At 37.7% G+C, this 21,743-nt stretch overlaps 1 protein-coding gene and 1 pseudogene across 1 annotated transcript in view; both read right to left on the bottom strand.

Moving 5' to 3' along the window:
* CNTNAP2 (contactin associated protein 2) overlaps nt 1–21,743 on the bottom strand; it is a 2,069,520-nt gene that overhangs the window by 666,517 nt on the left and 1,381,260 nt on the right. The window lies entirely within an intron of this gene.
* On the bottom strand, nt 21,533–21,676 carry LOC136128678 (U2 spliceosomal RNA; annotated as a pseudogene).

The raw sequence follows: 21,743 nt of genomic DNA, 5'->3' as shown, positions 1-21,743 counted from the left end.
TTTAAAGCTCTTAATGTCTTAGCAATTAAACAGATTTTGCTACACAGAAAACTGGACTTTATTTTTATTCTCCACAGGACTTAGAAAGTCACATAGCACAGATATTCAGCAAATGTTGGTACAAAGAATTAATGAGTTGCAGGGTGAGTGGGTAAATAAACGAACAAGTCCACATTTAGAAATAAAGGGTTTTAAGAGCTAAACTCCTTTGTGGTTATACATACAAAGATTATACAGACTAGTAATTCCAGGACACCATTTCACTAGAGAAACACAATTGAAAACCATTTCCTACAGCCAGCATGTTTTTGGCCAAGTTGCTTTCAGCAAACTAAGATGCCTATAAAATGCCTATTATAGACCGAGGGAAAGAACAAACTAGAACGTCCATCATATTAACCTTGCCTATATAAACAGAAGCCATACACCCTTTGTGGTATTGGGGCCTCTCTACACAGTGCATTTCTTGAACGTAGGAGACTTTGTTTAGCCTTCTTTTAAAAACAACGTTGTAATTATAGGGCTACTTACAGAGTTACATGTAAGGGCCTTTGAAGCAGGAGCATTCAATGGGGCAAAAATCACACTTCTAGACTTGAATAATTTTCCTTGGCATAGAATTTTTAAGGAATAAAATTGAAATGTAGCAAAAATTGTTGGAGTCATGTTCAAATTAATCGAATTTGTTGGCTTTCCTTGGTTGTGTTAATTTGCTAGGTAGTTTTAAGTAATCTGATGATAGAGGCCAGTAGGCCTATAGAGATGTTACTAGAATTTTCCAGAACTCTTCTTTTTAATGTAATAATTACGCTAGCCCAAAGGAATAGGAGACACATAAATAAGGAGCTATCAGGCTGACAAGTTAGCGCCAATAGGAATTCCTAAACCAAATTCTGTGCAGGCTACTCTTAAGGTAAGAAGTGTCCATTACTCACTCACACTCATACAAGAGTACCATCTGCTCTTTTATGGTATCACTGTCTCTTCGCCAAAAAAAAGCAGCCTTTAGGATGGTAGGCCTGATGTTCTAGGCTAATTATAAGTTAGATAATTATATCTTGCTTAGCTACATTTGCCAAGTAGTTCTATATAAATTTCCTGCCTAACTCCTACACCTTAATTTTATCTTCTACTCTAATTCTTACCAAGACCTGCAATGCACCGTTAATCCGTCCCTTGATCTGGGAGCAGATGTAGGGACTGTGCCACCCCATCGGTGGGCTAAATGACCCTTGACAACACTGGGATGTTATCCTTCAGGCAGTGATGGAGATGGAGAATCTGAAACTGGTTTGTAAAGGACAAAGGGTCCTTGAAGAGGGGAGGGTTAAATTTATTGTGCAAAGTGTCTGCTGTTGCATTTATATTATAGAAATCAGATTTTGGGGGGGTTGTATATTTGATTAATACATGTGCCATCTCGGTATTGGAGAAAATAAGTTGAAAATTGGTATTCAATTTTCTAAGAAAGGATTAACTGGCCTTTCTTGAAATCCTACAAGAGCACCAAGACTAAGGTGTATGTCCTGAGAGTTAAGATGATGGACCACTTAGGGAGAGGGCCTTGGTACTATTATTAGTGACACAGATGTGAAGGGCAAATGGCTTTGGTGACTGGAATGTAGGTCCAACTTTCTACTAGGGTAGTGTTATGGAATGGTGCAGGCTGGTAGACTAGAGGGTGATTGCTTCAGATCAAAAAGCAATCACTTGGGAAGCAGCTGAATTTGGAAGGTAAGAGCAGAGGAATTTTCTTCAAAGCCTGGTAGTAGCACACGACTACCAACTTCTACTCTTAAGGAGCTCAGTGAGGCTGCTGTAGTCAGCATGGACTGTGGCTTAAAGTGGGGAACTGACCTCTACTGAACTGGGTTAAACATTTTGGCCAAAATCCTGCTTCCAGAAATAAAAGTATACAGCTTGAAGTTAAAAAGCAAGAATGTTAAAAGAGTTACCCAGAAAATGACATATATTCTCTAAAAATTATATCAGGTGTGCAATAAAAACATTTGAGTTCTTGAGACAAAGGAAGGGAAAACACTGTAACACTGAAACTTGAGGCTGGGTTAACAGGTGCATCATACCGAAGATATGGCTGGGAGAGGAGGGAAGGAGGGGCCCAGGAGAGCACATACAACATCAGGAAATAGGTTTAAGATGGGTTTATAACAACCACAACCAGGGCACCAGACCCCTGAGGACAGAGGTCTGGACATAAGTACTTCCGTCTTAATGTGCATGTTTGGGTGGGGAGGCAGGCACAAAGATGCTGACAAGGGAAGAGTGCGTATGCTTCCATCTGCTCTGCAGTTCCCTCAACAAAGACCTCAGTGATGGATATTTTTAGGGCCAATGTTAGGTACAATGTGATTTCAAAGGCTCACCAGTCTCCCACCCTCCTACTTCTTTCAGGGCAGAAGCTGTTTAAAACACCTTTAATAGGAGATCACCACCTTAAGGGATCAGGTCTTATTCACTTTTTAATCTCCCATAGAAGTTAGCTTAATACCTTAAAGAGAGTAGATGGTCAATAAACATTAGTTCAGAGAATGAATGAAAAAATGAAGGAATGATGAGCAATTTCAAAATTAAACATGAAGACTTTTAAATACAAAACAATATGTACAAGGTGGTGCAGTGACTAAAACCTTTTTATACTAAAACTTAATTAAGCAACAAATATAAAATGTTTGAAAGCAGAGTCTTTCCCATTTCTGTAGAGAGGATTTTAAACAGACAATATAAGCACTAGGTCTCATATAAAACTGGGAAGGGGGAAGCAATAAGGGGAAGATTTGTGGACCCTGGGGTGACAGAGTAATCCAAAAATTAGAGCACCAAAACTTTTTCCTTTTTGGATAAGCAGTTGGTCAGAAAACAGATACCTACAGGAAGAGAAATTTCTCCATTAAAAGGACAAAGGTACAAAATGAAAGAAATAAATTGCAAAAGACAGACTTCTTTGAACAATCTTCTTAATGGGTGGCCTTATTTACAACAGTCCGTGCATAAATTAAAGCTGTTCATAGGGGTTTGTCTGGTCCTGAGCAACATGACATAACTCACCTGACCACTGCTGCTTTGCACGATGCATACACAGTTATAAATATTTGTTAGACAAGTGGCATAGTTATAAAGAAATCTAAATCCCAATGTATTCATTAATTTAAATATCATTTTATATTCTGAGGACATCCAGGTGGGCTCTCAGGAGAACTAATGAATCAGAAGATAGAAAGTTATTTTTAATATTTGCAAACACTGAGAAAATATTTGTGTTTTGTTATTCTGTTTTCCACCTCATTTCAGTTTCTTTGTTATGGTTTCAAAGCAATCTCTTAGGGAAAAAAGGCATTATGTAAATTTAGCATCAAGTGATATTACATCACCTCATTAGGCAACATCCTGGTAGGTTTCAGGAGTTCTTTAAAACAAAACCCATTCCATTCTTTCCTCTTCCTTCCCAGGGGTAAATCTACTATCAGTCTTGGATTTAATGTATCTGGCTATAAATTAATTGTATTACTCTCTAGTCATTGTCATTATCTTTATATTATCGTGTGGTAACTTTCCAGTGGAGTCCCATGCAAACACACGGCTTGCCTTTAATATTTTCAGCGAGAGCACACAGTTAGATAAGGTCTATTCACCACAACGGTTTCTCTGTCTTGGTGGCATCTGTTACCACAAAAGTTTCCAGGGAGTGCGTGGTTTCATTTGTCCTAAGACTTTTTTTGCTGAGCAAGTATTTCTTTATTTTCACAGTCAATTCCAAACTGGAAGTCTAATATGAAGAAAATGATCAAAATATCTATAAAAGCTACTATGAAATAAAGTACTGTATCTGCATATTCCATTTAATCTCCATAGGGAGCCAAAACTCATGTTTCCTAGCAATGAGTGTAAACATCTCAATCATCGTCATTTTCCCCCCCTCTCAGAACTGAAAAAAAAAAAAAACCATTAAGGATTTAGTTATATGTAGGACACATCTTTAAGTCTACCCAATTTTCTTTTTCTTTATCTCTCTTATTCTTTCAAAAGGAAATTCAGTTATCCGTGTGCAATAATAGAGCGTTAGAAACATTTTTTCTGACAAAAAGACAGGATTGGAAAGGACTTAAGAAATCACCTCTGTTATCTTAGGTTGTCAGCGTTGGGGTCTTGGGCGGCTTCCCTGAAGACTTTTGAAATAGGATTGGCCTCTGAGTTAAACTAAAATATAAACGTTTAAAGGACTGGAACAAAATTACTACGAGATTAAATGGCTCCCAAGCTAGCAAGACTCCACTGTCATCTGATTGCATATATTAGCAGAGCTTCATAATAAAGGACAGGGTCAGAAGGAAGCTGGAAAGATGGGCCAATATGGAGGCAAAAGGGTGGTGAGCAAGATGAACTGTATATCCAGCTACAGTCTAAGCAAGAGGGCTCCATGGTCCACAGACACTCTCTTCTCTCTAGCTCTCACATCACACTTCGCCCCTCCTGTTCTGGGTCCACGCTCGGGAAGCAGGCGTCTGATTCCAACTTGGCTCCTCGCATGGTAACCCTCCGGGGGATGGGGGAGATTTGGCGGGTTAGAGAACACAGGTGTCCAGTCCCTCCAGCACTACATTTTTCATTACAAATTGATCCACTGGCATCCTGGTTTACAATTTGGCTCTCCACGTACCTTGCCAGCATAGAATGTGCCGGCCAGTCCATTGTATCCCATCAGCAGTCACTCTTCTCATTGTAAATTAATGTAACAGTATTCTGATTGCAGATCTCAATCTCAGAGGCTCTGATTATATTTGAGAGCAAACTAGAGTACACTGATAAATCAAGTTCTCTCACGAGAATCTGACTTTGAATCGTAGAAAACTCATTAAGGTAATGTCAGATATCTTGAGAGACAGCCTTCAAGACCTCTCCATATGATCTAATTTCAACTCCCAGAATTTGACGCAGCAAGCTAAGCTTCTTTTCCTTTCTGAAACTTCTACGCATAGGCAAGCATTTCATCTATACTATCCTAAGAAGTTGCTTCAGATAAAATCTCTGCTAAACCCTTTCTAATATAAGTGAAACCCAGTTTCTTTGTTTTTCTACTTTCTCATTAAAAATGAAATTGCCCCGGCAGTTCAACATTATTTTTATTTTCTCAAGGACTTCTTTTTTATAGATCTTTCTGCTATATATATAACTCCAATTATACTTCCCCTCCTCAGGTCATTTATGCTTGCTTTTATTTCTCTGAACCATATGCCTACACATATTTTATACATTTTGCCTGAACTGCATTGCCCCAATCTTGAGGTGATACTCAAGACAGGATAGCAGTGATTCTGACTGGTAGTAGAAAAACCTATTAAAAAATTGGGGGTTATATATTTTCACACTATGCTTATGCCAGATGCTTTTAAAATTTATATCTGGTCTATGTTACTTTAGACATTTATTTCTCATATTTGACCAAAGCCTACCCCTCCCCACTGAATATATCTCTGTTCTTGGTAAAACACTCCGGCTTCAGCTATATGATATTGAGTTACATTTAGTTTTAACTTTTTCCACCTCTGTCATTTTTAATCTTAAATTCATTTATAGCTATCAATTTAGTAAATTACAGCCAACTTTTAGTTATCTCTAACCTGATTATTTTCCCCACAAATGCCATTTTTAACTTTAACAGCAGACACCTATTCTATATAAGTAATTTGTTTTGTTTGCATTTCAAATAAGCTCTGTGTATTATTATTTTCAAGAAGTCTGTGCCATACAGTATGGAAGCCTATCAGAACTAACCAGTTTCTCACTTCAGGGACTCAATGGAAGAATTCAGCTTGACTATGTTATTTTTGGAACCATGGAGGTTTTGTGTGTGTGTGTGTGTGTGTGTGTGTGTGTGCGTGTGTGTGTAGTATTTATGTATTTAAAAGACATATAGGTACATTATTACAGAAGCATATACACTGGTACATACCTCAGTGGATGAATATATATATATATATATGTATATGTATATAGTTATGGTGGGTGCTTTGCTTAATCTGAAAAATATTTATTTCAGGATTGGAAAGAAAAGGAATAATAAATTGTCTAGGGACAGAAGGAGAAAGAAGTCATCACCATTGAGTATATTGTAACTTCAATATCATGTTTAGAGTACATTTTTAGATATTGGTTACTCCTATCTAAAAGATTATGGTAAAGCAATCTAAAGCCAAATATTAATTTTAAAATTATCTACTATATTCATTCATTTTTTTATACATCTTTATTGGAGTATAATTGCTTTATAATGGTGTGTTAGTTTCTGCTGTATAACAAAGTGAATCAGCTATACGTATACATGTATCCCCATATCCCCTCCCTCTTGAACCTCCCTCCTACCCTCCCTATCCTACCCCCCTGGGTCGTCAAAAAGCTGATATTGCATGTGTGTGTAGTGATTCCCAAATTCAAGCCCTCTGTGACAGTCGATGAGCCCTACGTGCAATGACTACTCACTCGGGAAGAACACATTTCCTCTCTGCTCAGCATTATTTCATTAATACTTCCATTTTTACATGAAAACCTAATAAATTATTCTATCAGTTCTCTTTATGCAAATCCATGATTGGTTAATAGAGCTGAAACATCTATCTGCCTATGGTATGTACAAAGCTTCATTTTGTATACTTGAGTACCTCATAATATCAGTCCTCCTGACTTTGTTGCTCTGATCACCTTACCATTTTGGTTTCTAGAGACCTTTACATGGCTGCCTTCTAAGAAGAAAGATTCATTGATCTTAACATTTGGGCTAACAAGATTAATATGAGTTTATAAAAATTACGAGATACTAAATATAATCAACAGTCTGGCAGGACATAACACGGAGTGGGCTGTTTGTTCTACTTATTTTCTTTTGTTCTCTCTGGCCTCACCCTCCTGCCCTGCCCCCCACCCCCTCACACTCAGTCCCCTCTGGAACTACCTCCTCTGGTCCTCTCTCCCTCCCACTTACAAGACTGAACTGAGGGTTATTTCATTCTTTTGACAGAAAACAATTCCCTATCCTAAGAGAACGAATCTCTATGTCTCTGCTGGTTGACTTCCTGTCCATGTCAGTGTCCTAGGGCCCACCCCTCAGTCCCTGCCCACCCACTGGTAGACCTGGCCATCCCTGTCCTTCCCCGTTCTAATAGGGTCTCTGAACAATCTGTCAACAGCAAATTAGTAAGATAAGAATGCAACGTTGGGCAGATCATGAGTGTTAGGCTTAGTGATGTGAGTTTCTTCTGCAAAGATAAAAAAAAAAACAACCGTCAACATATTGTTTTCATATCTTATGTCTGAAAAAACGTGGATAACCTTTTGCAACATTTTTGTATTTCATCAATATAAAATTCACCTGTTTTATTTGAAATACCTGGATATTAAAAACATGAAAGTCGTGCTCTACAGAAAGAGAGGCCCGATTTTATTTTTCATATAAAATGTTTTCCAATACGGTTCCAAACAAATTGTCACCTAAACCATATTTCTGAATATAATTCCCAGGTCCAAATCGGGGATATTGAAAGTAAAAAGGTAGGATTTCAAAATGAAGGTTTTACAGCTCTTATAAATGTATCTTTTACCCTACTGCTTAACAAAAATGCTTCAGCCTTCAACTTTAATTATGCTGAAAGCACACAGTAATTCTGCAATCTAGAAGAAATTAAAAATTTCGTAATCGATTAGCTTATCCGAGGCCCAATTTATTTTATTTTATTTTAATTTTATTTATTTCCCAATCTCCCAATTCATCCCACCCCCCACCCCCCAATTTCCCCCCTTGGTATCCATACATTTGTTCTCTACATCTGTGTCTCTATTTCTACTTTGAAAACTGGTTCATCTGTACCATTTTTCTAGATTCCACAAAAATGTATTAATATGTGATATTTATTTTTCTCTTTCTGACTTACTTCGCTCTGTACAGTCTCTAGGTTGACCCACGTCTCCACAAATGACCCAATTTCGTTCCAATTTATGGCTGAGTAATATTCCATTGTATATATATACCACATCTTCTTTATCCATTCGTCTGTCGATGGACATTTAGTCCGCTTCCATGACCTACCTATTGTAAACAGTGCTGCAATGAACATTGGGGTGCATGTGTCTTTCTGAATTATGGTTTTCTCTGGGTATATGCCCAGTAGTGGGATTGTTGGGTCATATGGTAATTCTATTTTTAGTGTTTTAAGGACCCTCCATACCATTCTCCATAGTGGATGTGTCAATTTACATTCCCACCAACAGTGCAAGAGGATGCCCTTTTCTCCACACCCTCTCCAGCATTTATTGTTTGTAGATTTTCTGATGATGCCCATTCTAACCAGTGTGAGGTGATACCTCACTGTAGTTTTGATTTCCATTTCTCTCATGATTAATGATGTTGAGCAGCTTTTCATGTGCTTCTTGGCCATCTGTATATCTTCTTTGGAGAAATGTCTATGTAGGACTCCTGCCCATGTTTTGATGGGGTTGTTCGGTTTTTTGACATTGAGCTTCAAGAGCTGAGTATATATTTTGGAGTTTAATCCTTTGTCCGTTGATTCGTTTGCAAATATTTTCTCCCATTCTGAGGGTTGTCTTTTCGTCTTGTTTATAGTTTCCTTTGGTGTGCAAAAGTTTTTAAGTTTCATTAGGTCCCATTTGTTTATTTTTGTTTTTATTTCCATTACTTTAGGAGGTGGGTCAAAAAGATCTTGCTGTGATTTATATCGAAGAGTGTTCTTCCTATGTTTTCCTCTAAGAGTTTTATAGTGTCCGGTCTTACATTTACGTCTTTAATCCATTTGGAGTTTACTTCTGTGTATGGTGTTAGGGAGTGTTCTAATTTCATTCTTTTACATGTAGCTGTCCAATTTTCCCAGCATCACTTACTGAAGACACTGTCTTCTCTCCATTGTATATCCTTGCCTCCTTTGTCATAGATTAATTGACCATAGGTGTGTGGGTTTACCTCTGGGCTTTCTATCCTGTTCCATTGATCTATATTTCTGCTTTTGTGCCAGTACCGTATTGTCTTGATTACTGTAGTTTTGTAGTGTAGTCTGAAGTCAGGGAGTCTGATTCCTCCAGCTCTGTTTTTTTGTTGTCAAGATTGCTTTGGTTATTTGGTGTCTTTTGTGTCTCCAAACAAATTTTAAGATTTTTTGTGCTAGTTCTGTAAAAAATACCATTGGGGGCTTCCCTGGTGGCGCAGTGGTTGAGAGTCCGCCTGCCGATGCAGGGGCCATGGGTTCGTGCCCCAGTCCGGGAAGATCCCACATGCCGCGGAGCAGCTGGGCCCATGAGCACTGGCCACTGAGCCTGCGCGTCCGGAGCCTGTGCTCCGCAATGGGAGAGGCCACAACAGTGAGAGGCCCGTGTACTGCCAAAAAAAAAAGCCATTGGTAATTTGATAGGGATTGCATTGCATCTGTAGATTGCTTTGGGTAGTATAGTCATTTTCACAATATTGATTCTGCCAATCCAAGAACATGGTATATCTTTCCATCTGTTTGTGTCATCTTTGATTTCTTTCATCAGTATCTTATAGTTTTCTGAGTCCAGGTCTTTTACCTCCTCAGGTAGCTTTATTCCTAGGTATTTTTTTCTTTTTGTTGCAGTGGTGAATGGGATTGTTTCCTTAATTTCTCTTTCTGATCTTTCGTTGGTAGTGTATAGGAACGCAAGAGATTTCTGTGCATTAATTTTGTAACCTGCTATGTTACCAAATTCATTGATTAGCTCTAGTCGTTTTCTGGTGGCATCTTTAGGATTCTCTATGTATAGTATCATGTCATCTGCAAACAGTGACAGTTTTACTTCTTTTACAATTTCTATTCCTTTTATTTCTTTTTCTTCTCTGATTACCGTGGCTAGGATTTCCAAAACTATGTCGAATAACAGTGGCTAGAATGGACATCCTTGTCTTGTTCATGATCTTAGAGGAAATGCTTTTAGTTTTTCACATTTGAGAATGATGTTTGTTGTGAGTTTGTCATATATGGCCTTTATTATGTTGAGGTAGGTTCCCTCTATGTCAACTTTCTGGAGAGTTTTTATCATAAATGGGTGTTGAATTTTGTCAAAAGCTTTTTCTACATCTATGATCATAGGTTTTTATTCTTCAATTTGTTAATATGGTGTATCACATTGATTGATTTGCCTATATTGAAGAATCCTTGCATCACTGGGATAAATCCCACTTGATCATGGTGTATGATCCTTTTAATGTGTTGTTGGATTCTGTTTGCTAGTATTTTGCTGAGGATTTTTGCATCTATATTCATCAGTAATGTTGGTCTGTAATTTCCTTTTTTTGTAGTATCTTTGTCTGGTTTTGGTATCAGGGTGGTAGCCTTGTAGAAAGAATTTGGGAGTGTTCCTTCCTCTGCAATTTTTTGGAAGAGTTTGTGAAGGATGGGTGTTAGCTCTTCTGTAAATGTTTGATAGAATTCACCTGTGAAGCTATCTGGTCCTGGACTTGTTTGTTGGAAGATTTTTTTTTTTTTTTTTTTTGCGATACGCAGGCTTATCACTGCTGTGCCTTCTCCCATTGTGTAGCACAGGCCCTGGACGCACAGGCTCAGTGGCCATGGCTCACGGGCCCAGCCGCTCTGTGGCATGTCGGATCTTCCCGGACCGGGACACGAACCCGCGTCCCCTGCATCGGCAGGCAGACTGTCAACCACTGTGCCACCAGGGAAACCCTGTTGGAAGATATTTAATCACAGTTTCAATTTCATTACTTGTGATTGGTCTGTTCATATTTTCTATTTCTTCCTGGTTCAGTCTTGGAGGGTTATGCCTAAGAATTTGTTCGTTTCTTACAGATTGTCCATTTTATTGGCATTGAGTTGCTTGTAGTAGTCTCTTAGGATGCTTTGTATTTCTGTGGTGTCTGTTGTAACTTCTCGTTTTTCATTTCGTATTGTATTGATTTGAGTCCTCTTCCTCTTTTTCTTGATGAGTCTGGCTAAAGGTTTATCAATTTTGTTTATCTTCTCAAAGAACCAGCTTTTAGTTTTATTGATCTTTGCTATTGTTTTCTTTGTTTCTATTTCATATATTTCTGCTCTGATCCTTATGGTTTCTTTCCTTCTACTAACTTTGGGGATTTTTTTGTTTTTCTTTCTCTAGTTCCTTTAGGTGTAAGGTTAGATTGTTTATTTGAAATTTTTCTTGTTTTCTGAGGTAGGAATGTATTGCTATAAACTCCCCGCTTAGAACTGCTTTTGCTGCATCCCATAGGTTTTGGCTCATCATGTTTTCGTTGCCATTTGTGCCTAGGTATTTTTTAACTTCCTGTTTGATTTCTTCAGTGATCTCTTAGTCATTTAGTAGTGTATTGTTTAGCCTCCATGTGTGTTTTTTACTTTTTATTTTCCTGTAATTTATTTCTAATCTCATAGCTAATTTATTTCTAATCTCTAATCTCATAGAAGTATTTCTAATCTCGTTATGGTCATAAAGGTGCTTGATATGATTTCAGTTTTCTTAAATTTACCAAGGCCTAATTTGTGACCCAAGATGTGATCTATCTGGAGAATGTTCCATGTGCACTTGAGAAGAAAGTGTAATCTGCTGTTTTCAGATGTAATGTCCTACAAATATCAATTAAATCTATCTGGTCTATTGTGTCATTTAAAGCCTGTGTTTCCTTATTGATTTTCTGTCTTCATGATCTGTCCATTGGTGTAAGTGAGGTGTTAAAGTCCCCTACCATTATTGTGCTACTTCCATTTCCCCTTTAATAGCTGTTAACCTTTGCCTTATGTACTGAGGTGCTCCTATGTTGGGTGCATATATATTTATAATTGTTATATCATCTTGGATTGAGCCCTTGATCATTATGTAGTGTCCTTCCTTGTCTCTTGTAACATTCTTTATTTTAAATTCTATTTTATCTGATATGAGTATTGCTACTCCAGCTTTCTTTTGATTTCCATTTGCATGGAATATCTTTTTCCATCCCCTCATTTTCAGTCTGTATGTGTCCCTAGGTCTGAAGTGGGTCTCTTGTAGACAGCATATAGATGGATCTTGTTTTTGTAACCATTCAGCCAGTCTGTGTCTTTTGGTTGGAGCATTTAATCCATTCCCATTTAAGGTAATTATTGACATGTATGTTCCTATTACCATTTTCTTAATTGCTCTGGGTTTGTTTTTGTAGGTCCTTTTCTTCTCCTGTGTTTCCCACTTAGAGAAGTTCCTTTAGCATTTACTGTAGAGCTGTTTTAGTGGTGCTGAATTCTCTTAGCTTTTGCTTGTCTGTAAAGCTTTTGATTTCTCCACTGAATCTGAATGAGATCCTTGCCGGGAAGAGTAATCTTCGTTGTAGGTTCCTCCCTTTCATTACTTTAAATATATTGTACCACTCCCTTCTGGCTTGCAGAATTTCTGCTGAGAAATCAGCTGTTAACCTTACGGGAGTTCCCTTGTAAGTTATTTGTCGCTTTTCTCTTGTTGCTTTTAATAATTTTTCTTTGTCTTTAATTTTTGTCAATTTGATTACTATGTATCTTGGCATGTTTCTCCTTGAGTTTATCCTACCTGGAACTCTCTGCCCTTCCTGGACTTGGGTGGCTATCTCCTTTCCCACGTGATGGAAGTTTTTGACTATAATCTCTTCAAATATTTTCTCGGGTCCTTTCTCTTTCTCTTCTCCTCCTTCTGGGACCCCTATAATGTGAATGCTGGTGTGTTTAACGTCATCCCAGAGGTCTCTTAGGTAGTCTTTATTTCTTTTCATTTATTCTGTTCCATGGCAGTGATTTCCACCATTCTGTCTTCCAGGTCACTTATCTGTTCTTCTGCCTCAGTTATTCTGCTATTGATTCCTTCTGGTGTATTTTTCATTTCAGTTATTGTATTGTTTATCTCTGTTTGTTCTTTAATTCTTCTAGGTGTTTGTTCTTTAATTTTTCTAGGTTAAACATTTCTTTCATCTTCTCAATCTTTGCCTCCATTCTTTTTCCAAGGTCCTGGATCATCTTCACTATCATTATTCTGAATTCTTTTCCTGGAAGGCTGCCTATCTCCACTTCATTTACTTGTTTTTCTGGGGTTTTATCTTGTTCCTTCATCTGGGACATAGTCCTCTGCCTTTTCCTTTTGTCTCTCTTTCTGTGATCGTGGGTTTTGTTCTGCAGGCTGCAGGATTGTAGTTCTTCTCGTTTCTGCTGTCTGCTTTCTGGTGGATGAGGCTATCTAAGAGGCTCGTGCAAGCTTCCTGATGGGAGGGACTGGTGGTGGGTAGACATGGGTGTTGCTCTGGTGGGCAGTAAAACTTTAATCTGCTTGTCTGCTGATGGGTGGGGCTGGGTTCCCTCCCTGTTGGTTGTTTGGCCTTAGGTGACCCAGCACTGGAGCCTACAGGTTCTTTGGTGGAGCTAATAGCGGACTCTGGGAGCGATCTCATCAAATGAGTACTTCCCAGAACTTCTGCTATCAGTGTCCTTTTCCCCTCGGTGAGCCACTGCCACCCTCTGCCTCTGCAGGAGACCCTCAAAAACTAACAGGTATGTCTGGTTCAGTGTCCTGTGAGGTCACTGATCCTTTCCCCCCAGGGGCCTGGTGTGCACACTACTTTGTGTGTGCTCTCCAAGCCTGGAGTCTCTGTTTCCCCCCAGTCCTGTTGAAGTCCTGCAATCAAATCCTGCTGGCCTTCAAAGTCCAATTCTCTGGGGATCCCTCCTCTTGTTGCCAGACCCCCAAGTTGGGAAGCGTGACATGGGGCTCAGAATATTCACTCCAGTGGGTGGACTCTCGTGGTATAATTGTTCTCCAGTTTGTGAGTTGCCCACCCAGTGGTTATGGGATTTGATTTGATTGTGATTGCGCCCCTCCTACCATCTCACTGTGGCTTCTCCTTTGTCTTTGGATGTGGGGTATCTTTTTCGGTGAGTTCCAGTGTCTTTCTGTTGATGACTGTCCAGCAGCTAGCTGTGGTTCTGGTGCTCTCTCAAGAGGGAGTGAGCGCATGTCCTTCTACTCCGCCATCTTCAGTACATAATCTCCCCATTTTATTTTTATCTTTCCTTCTCTCTCTCTCTCTCCCTGTTTTTCCTTCTCTCTTCCTTTCCTTCTCTCTCTCTCCCATCTCTCTGCCTCTCCCCTACCATTTCTTCTTTCCTCCCCTTCCTCCGTTTTATTTTTTTAAATATTTTGTTAGAAAATACAGGAGTTCTAGAGGCACATAAGCCTAGAGTTTAATCTTGGTTTGGACGCTTATCACAATATTTACCGTTTTTCCTGTGGTGAGTTAATTAACCCCTCTGAAGTTGTTTCTTCAGTTATGAAATGGAAACTGTGATATATAACCTGCAAAGTTTTGGAGGTAGACTGAATGAGCCAATATATGTAAATGCCCATGGTAAATGTTTAATACTAATGCCATTTCCCCTCCATTTATATCATTACCTAATTTGGAGATAATTATTTTTAAGTATTATTTATCCAACTATATAGGTAACAATATATTTAGCCTGAACTCCAGATCCAATACCAAGAGAAAGAAAGAGTCATCATTTCTTCAAGAGAATTTAAAATATGAGGTGAATGTCAAAGTGGCTGTGGCATTCCTAGTAAACTATCACTCTGCAACATTATTCACTGTCATAAAAACTACCAGTTGCTGGTTGTGGCAAATAGTAAGCAAACACAACAGGGTAATTAGAATCCAGCTGCTATTTGGGTGACTTAGTATTTTAGAGAAGTTTTGTCACTCCCTGATGGGAAAATAACAACCTACCAAACATACAGTCTTCTAAATAAAATGTATCTATTATTTCGTCCATATACAATTCTACATAGAAATGCATAAAGATGAGTTCTTTTAACTTTATTTCTTTGAACTTCTTTAACATTTCCTTTACTTTCCACGGCAATGGGATTTGATTCAATTATGAGTAAACAACAACAAAACTGCAAAATAATGTTGATGGGGTGACAGAAATATTTTGCAGCTTTTCTAAGGTTATGGATATAGAGTGTTCTTATTTGGATCTATGGAGATGCTTGACTCTAGGCAGAACTCTGAGTGGATAATGAGTTAATAATGCCATATCCCTGGGGGACATATGCCGATTTGGTTAAAATGTGAAATACAGGTGTCTACAGGTTTTTTCTGAAGCAACACAGAGAACAGGAAAATCTTTTCTTTGACTTATCTTCCTGACTAAAGCTGATCTACTTGATTCATTCAAATTGTTATTGCTGTAACCATATAAAATGATATTTCATTTGGCAACTTGACACCAGGCTCAAATGTGCCCTCATCAGAAATGGAGAGATATGAGAATAAAATATCCCTCAACACCTCTAACATGTTGGTCTCACCTGTCTGATTCCATAGAGAGGTACACGTTGCACAACTGAGGGAATAAATCACTGCTACTCTAGAATTTCTCAGTTGTCCATTTAAAAAATAATGTTTACTGGTCAATTTTATGTATCAACTTAGCTAGGCTTAGGTGCCCAGTCATTAAACCAAACACTAGCCTAGGTGTTGCCATGTAGGTATTTTATAGATATCATTAAAGTCTATTATCAATTGACTTTAGGTAAGAGTGGTTATGCCAGATAATCTGGATGGGCTGATTCTATCAGTTGAAAGGACTTAGAGTAAAGCTGAGGCAAATGTTATTTAAAAAGTATTATCTTTGCCTTCCTTGTATTCTCATAGCATCCAGCAGAGTATTTTGTATTCAATAAATGTTGCTGAATAAATAACTGAGCAATTTCTCAATAATACTCTAGATATTTCCAAGATATTTTTATAGTAAAACTCTCTTTTCTTTCAATATCCTGTTTAAGGTATTTTGAATGGAGCTGGAGGCATCAGGCTTGCTGACTTCAGACAATACTACAAAGCTACAGTATACTACTGACACAAAAAATACATATAGATCAATGGAATAGGATAGAAAGCCCAGAAATAAACATACGCGCCTATGGTCAGTTAATCTACAACAAAGGAGGCAAGGATATACAATGGAGAAAAGACAATCTCTTTAACAAGTGGTGCTAGGAAAATGGGACAGCTACATGTAAAAGATTGAAATTAGAACATTCTCTAACACCATATACAAAAATAAACACAAAATGGATTAAAGACCTAAATGTAAGACTGGATTCTATAAAACTCCTAGAGGAAAATGTAGGCAGAACACACTTTGACATAAATCACAGCAATATTTTTTTGGATCCGTCTCCTAGAGTGATGGAAATAAAAACAAAAATAAACAAATAAGACCTAATTAAACTCAAAAGCTTTTGCACAGCAAAGGAAACCAGAAACAAAATGAAATGACAACCTACAGAATGGGAGAAAATATTTGCTAACAATGCTACCAACAAGGGATAAATTTCCAAAATATACAAACAGCTCATACAGATTAATATCAAAAAAGTGAACAACCCAGTCAAAAAATGAGCAGAAGACCTAATTAGACATTTCTCCAAAGAAGAAGACATACAGATGGCCAACAGGCACATGAAAAGATGCTCAACATCACTAATTATTAGAGAAATGCAAATCAGAACTACAATGAGGTATCACCTCACACCAGTCAGAACGGCCATGATTAAAAAGTCTACAAATAATAAATGCTGGAGAAGACATGGAGAGAAAGGAACCCTCCTACATTGTTGCTGGGAATGTAAACTGGTGCAGCAACTATGAACAGTATCCATACTGTTCCTTAAAAAACCAAAAAGAGAGTTACCATATGATCCTGCAATCCCATTCCTGGGCATATATCCAGAGAAAACTCTAATTAAAAAAGATACATCGAGCTTCTCTGGTGGCGCAGTGGTTGAGAGTCCGCCTGCCGATGCAGGGGACATGGGTTCGTGCCCCGGTCCGGGAAGATCCCACATGCTGCGGAGCGGCTGGGCCCGTGAGCCATGGCCGCTGAGCCTGCATGTCCGGAGCCTGTGCTCCGCAACGGGAGAGGCCACAGCAGTGAGAGGCCCGCGTACCGCAAAAAAAAAAAAAAAAAAAAGATACATGCACCCCAAAGCATCACTATTTACAATAGCCAAGGCACGGAAGCAACCTAAGTGTGCATCAACAAATGAATGAATAAAGAGGATGTGGTATATATACACAATGGAAAATTATTCAGCCATAAAAAACAATGAAATAATGCCATGTGCAGCAACATGGATGGACCTAGAGATTATCATATTAAGGTAAGTCAGATAGAGAAAGACAAATATCATGATATCACTTATATGTACAATCTTAAAAAATGATATAAATGAACTTATTTACAAAACAGAAATAGACTCACAGACATAGAAAACAAACTTATGGTTACCAAAAGGGATAGCGTGGGGGGTGGAAAAGGTAAATTAGGAGTTTGGGATTAACAGAGACACAGTACTATATATAAAATAGATAACCAACAAGAACCTACTGTAGAGCACAGGGAACTATATTCAATATCTTATAATAACCTATAATGGAAAAGAATCTGAAGAAGAATATATATATATGAATGAATATATATGTAAGTATATATAACTGACTCACTTTGCTATAAAACTGAAACGAATACACTGTACATTAACTATATTTCAATTAAAAATGATTAATAAAAACATAATTTATCAAATCTGACAAAGTAGGTTTATCCTCACTTTATGATGTCATTAAAATGTATAATTATAAAGATTATGTACAACCAAGAAAGTTTGATTTAAGCACACGAAGAGACAATTTTCAAATTCTACAGAGTGATATAGGATTACTTCAAAGTTCTCATTTATTTCTATTTTAGTCATTAAAAAATGAAGCTACACACACACACAGGCACTCACAAAATAAAACGGCAGCATTAAAAACAATCTTTATCATGCTATAGAAGGTCAATGTTCTTCAAAGTCTCACCTTAAAGCTCAAAATGCTGGCAACTTGAAATGAGTACACTTTTAGTAGAAGTCAGACAAGCTATCCTCAATAAATCTGACCTTAAGATTAATTTATTAATCAAAATATTGGATTTGACCCAAGGCCACTTGACAAAGAGTATTTCTAATCATAGACAGAAAAAGTAAATGCCAGGAGGGAAAATGTTCTTTCATGGTGGTTGAAGAGATGGGGTGGGTACAGATACTGCTGGGCTTAGTTCTACCCTCACTTTGGTGGCAGCACACTGACCCCTCTACATGTTCACACTTTCTTAATGTGTCAGAAAAAAAGGTTTATAGTAGGACAGATTTGCATTTGAACCCCAGCTTGTCCGCTGTAGTGATGTTCAGTGAGTTTATTCACCTCTTTGAGCCCTGTGTTTGCAAAATGGAGATAATAAAATCTATTTGCATAACTTTGACAGTTAAATGAGATAAAATGTCAAGGATGGTATTGGTCAATAGAATTTAATGGAAATCTCTACCTTTTTCTTTACCTCCTTTCTCAGAGCAGGTGTTCATTCTTTGCCAAGGCAAATTCCATACTCTTTTTTCTCTCGTGGGACTTCTTACGTTCCTTATCTGTCTTATACCTTTAGCTTCATCCTCTTCACTGCCTCCTACATTTATAAACTTACTCATAACTCCCTCATCCTTAAAATCCCCAAACCCTCACTTGGGCTCCGCCTTCCGGTTAAGCAGCAATTCTCTCTATATAGCCATCCCTTTACCATGGAACTTTTTGAAAACCTTCACTTGTTTCCTTTTGCCATTCATTCTTCAGTGGCTCCACCCAGCAGACCCCACAGACGTGAAACTCCAGTGGCCTCGCAACAGCCAAAGCCAGGGGCTGACTTCCTTCTTTGATGTCTCACCACTGACCACATCTCAGTTTTCCTGTTTTTGTTTTTTACCTGTTGATTGTTAAACACGCATTTCCCTTAGCTTCCCCATTATAAGGCTTTTCTAATTTGATTCTCTTCCTACTGCTCTGATCATTACTTTTGAGTCCCTTTAGTTAGCAGCATCCTCTCCTTAAATTACTTTTTCAAGTTAGTATTTTCTTTCCTTCTGTTCTTTTCTTGCACCTCCCATGACCTCTTTGAGTCATCTTGTGAAGGCTTTACAACTGTTCATAGTCATCCATTTTACCTTTACCCCTGGGTACATGGGAAGACTGCATTTTCCCTTCCCCTAAAGTTACTCTACATATACGCAATCACAGATCTTGTTCATTCTACTATCTAAACTTAAAACCGGCTTTCCTCCTAATTCCCAGTGAACATACAGGTCATCCAGTCTCCTCTGCACTCCTGTGACATTGTACCAGATGGTCCATCATACAAACTCTGCCCTTCCTGGATTCTATCCTCCTCATCACAGCCAGAATACCCTTACTTACAACCACTCCCTTTGCCCTTGGAGTGAAACTCTTACCATCACTCAGAGACTCTGGACTGATCTCCTCAAGTCTGCTTTCCTCTCTCTCACCTTCACGGTCTCTGCTGCAGCCACTCTGACCTCTCTCATTTCCTTCAAAGTCCTGTGTTCCTTGACCTGCATCTCAGAATTACTGCACATTCTCACATCTCAAACCTAGATGTCCCATTGCCATTTTTTTCTTAGTTAACTGAAATGAATCCTTCACACCTCAGCCTACATATCACAATTCCTGATACACAAGAAACAATACATATATATGGATTGATTATCTTATCCATTATTCCAGCTGAGACTTTGATCAACTCCTACCCACACTGCCGAAATAATCTCTACTCTCCCCTGTGACCATTCTGTCCCTTTTAACTACAGGGTCCTCTATGAAGATGCCAGTTGCCTGGGTGTAGAATATTGCTAGATTTAATTTTCTGCTTTTACCTTTTAGTTATTACTATCTTCATTGCTTGTCCCATTTAATTGTATCCTCCAATTTCATTACAATTATTTAACATAATAATTAAGTAGATAAATGATTAATCTTTTGATTAACATACTGACTAGTCACAATGAAACTCATTCACGGAAAATGCCAGTCTTTAGCTGCAGTGGAGCAATGTTTTATCTATGTTGTTTCAAGAGTTAAACATCATAGTTTCTTATAATGCACATCACAAGCTGAAAATTCACTTTTTTGATAGCTTCACTGAAGTTTAGAATTTTTTTCTAAAAATAGGTTATAAGTTATAATGCCAGACTCATGTTTTCTTGTCTTTTGGATGCCATTAAATCACAGTTCAGTATCATTAAAGTATATTGAATTTTACACAGCTTACTTAACAGGTAAAAATTGTGAACATAACCCCTTTTCAATAGATACAAAATCTAATAGTAAACTACCCAAAAGGATGGATAATTTATACTGTTTCTTTCCAAAAAAGAAGCAATAAAACTATGACTTATGAGAACAAAACTACATGGCACAATGAAAAACACTGAGAACAAATGAAATCAACACTAAATATAGTCAGAAAAATAGGAAACATATCAACTTTATATCTCTATAATTAAATATTTATATATGTAGGGAATAAATGCTTTAGAAGAAAATGCTTAATTAGAAAGCATAAAGTTTTATAAAATAAATACACGACAACAGTGCATCTAAAATACACAAATAAGCATTTAAAATCAGGCTAATAGGTCTTATCCAAATATAGAGCAATATTTTTGCCATTTAAAAGCATTAGGATTGTTGACTAAGTCTTGACTCAAGTGGGATCTAATATACTTTCTCCTGGTGTCTAATTTATCAAATTTAAGTTCTTGAGGTACTTATTTTCAGAAGTAGATTTCACTGTTTAAAGATTTCTGCCTTTCATTAAGTTCAGATATCAGTATATTTGCAGTTCTGGGGATATAAATATAAAACATGTTAACATCCTTGTGGTTTTGGATAGCTATTAATGGTGGGGTTTTTTTTTTCCTTTTGGGTAGAATTAATTTGTTTATTTTCAAATTGGATGAAATCAAATAACCTTGTCTTTATTCTGTGTCTTTTGTAAAGCTGATTAAGGACAACTGAATTAATAGTTACATTGCAAGGATGGATATGACCATAAAGAATGGCAAAAGCATTACTTTAAAATTGATTCCGTTTAAAGATTTTGTAGTAATAAAAAGAAGTGATGGGACTTTCCTGGTGGCACAGTGGTTAAGAATCTGCCTGTCAATGCAGGGGACATGGGTTTGAACCCTGGTCTGGGAAGATCCCACGCACCACAGAGCAACTAAGCCCGTGAGCCACAACTACTGAGCCCGTGTGCCACAACTACTGAAGCCCATGTGTCTAGAGCCTGTGCTCTGCGACAAGAGAAGCCACCACAATGAGAAGCACGCTCACCGCAACCAAGAGTAGCCCCTGCTCACTGCAACTAGAGAAAGCCCACGTGCAGCAACGAAGATCCAACGCAGCCAAAGAAATGAATAAATAAATAAATTTTTTAAAAAGTGATAACACTGTAAGTCATATATTACTATCCTTGTAAAAGTTGTGAGAAACCATTAATGAGTAAATCTACATTTGTTAGCTAATGGTGTGGTACAACTAAAGATTTATCAAAATAAAAATGAGGTCCATATACATGTAAAATCAACTCTTTATCATAAGTATCATTAGCTACTATAGAGCCCCAAATGAACTCTTGAGGGTAAGGCTCTTAAAACAAAGAATAACATTTTAAGTACATAGCTATTACAAACCCATTTGATACTCATTTTACACTTGATCTTAGCCAAAAGGCCGAGAAGCGATTGATATTCATTTTAATTGCCATGACTATAATGAATATACTTGTATTCAAACAGATGTCACAAGTACT

The sequence above is a fragment of the Phocoena phocoena genome, chromosome 9 (assembly GCF_963924675.1).
Source record: "Phocoena phocoena chromosome 9, mPhoPho1.1, whole genome shotgun sequence".
Classification (NCBI taxonomy): Eukaryota; Metazoa; Chordata; class Mammalia; order Artiodactyla; family Phocoenidae; genus Phocoena; species Phocoena phocoena.
This window is presented reverse-complemented; position numbering and strand designations above follow the sequence as displayed.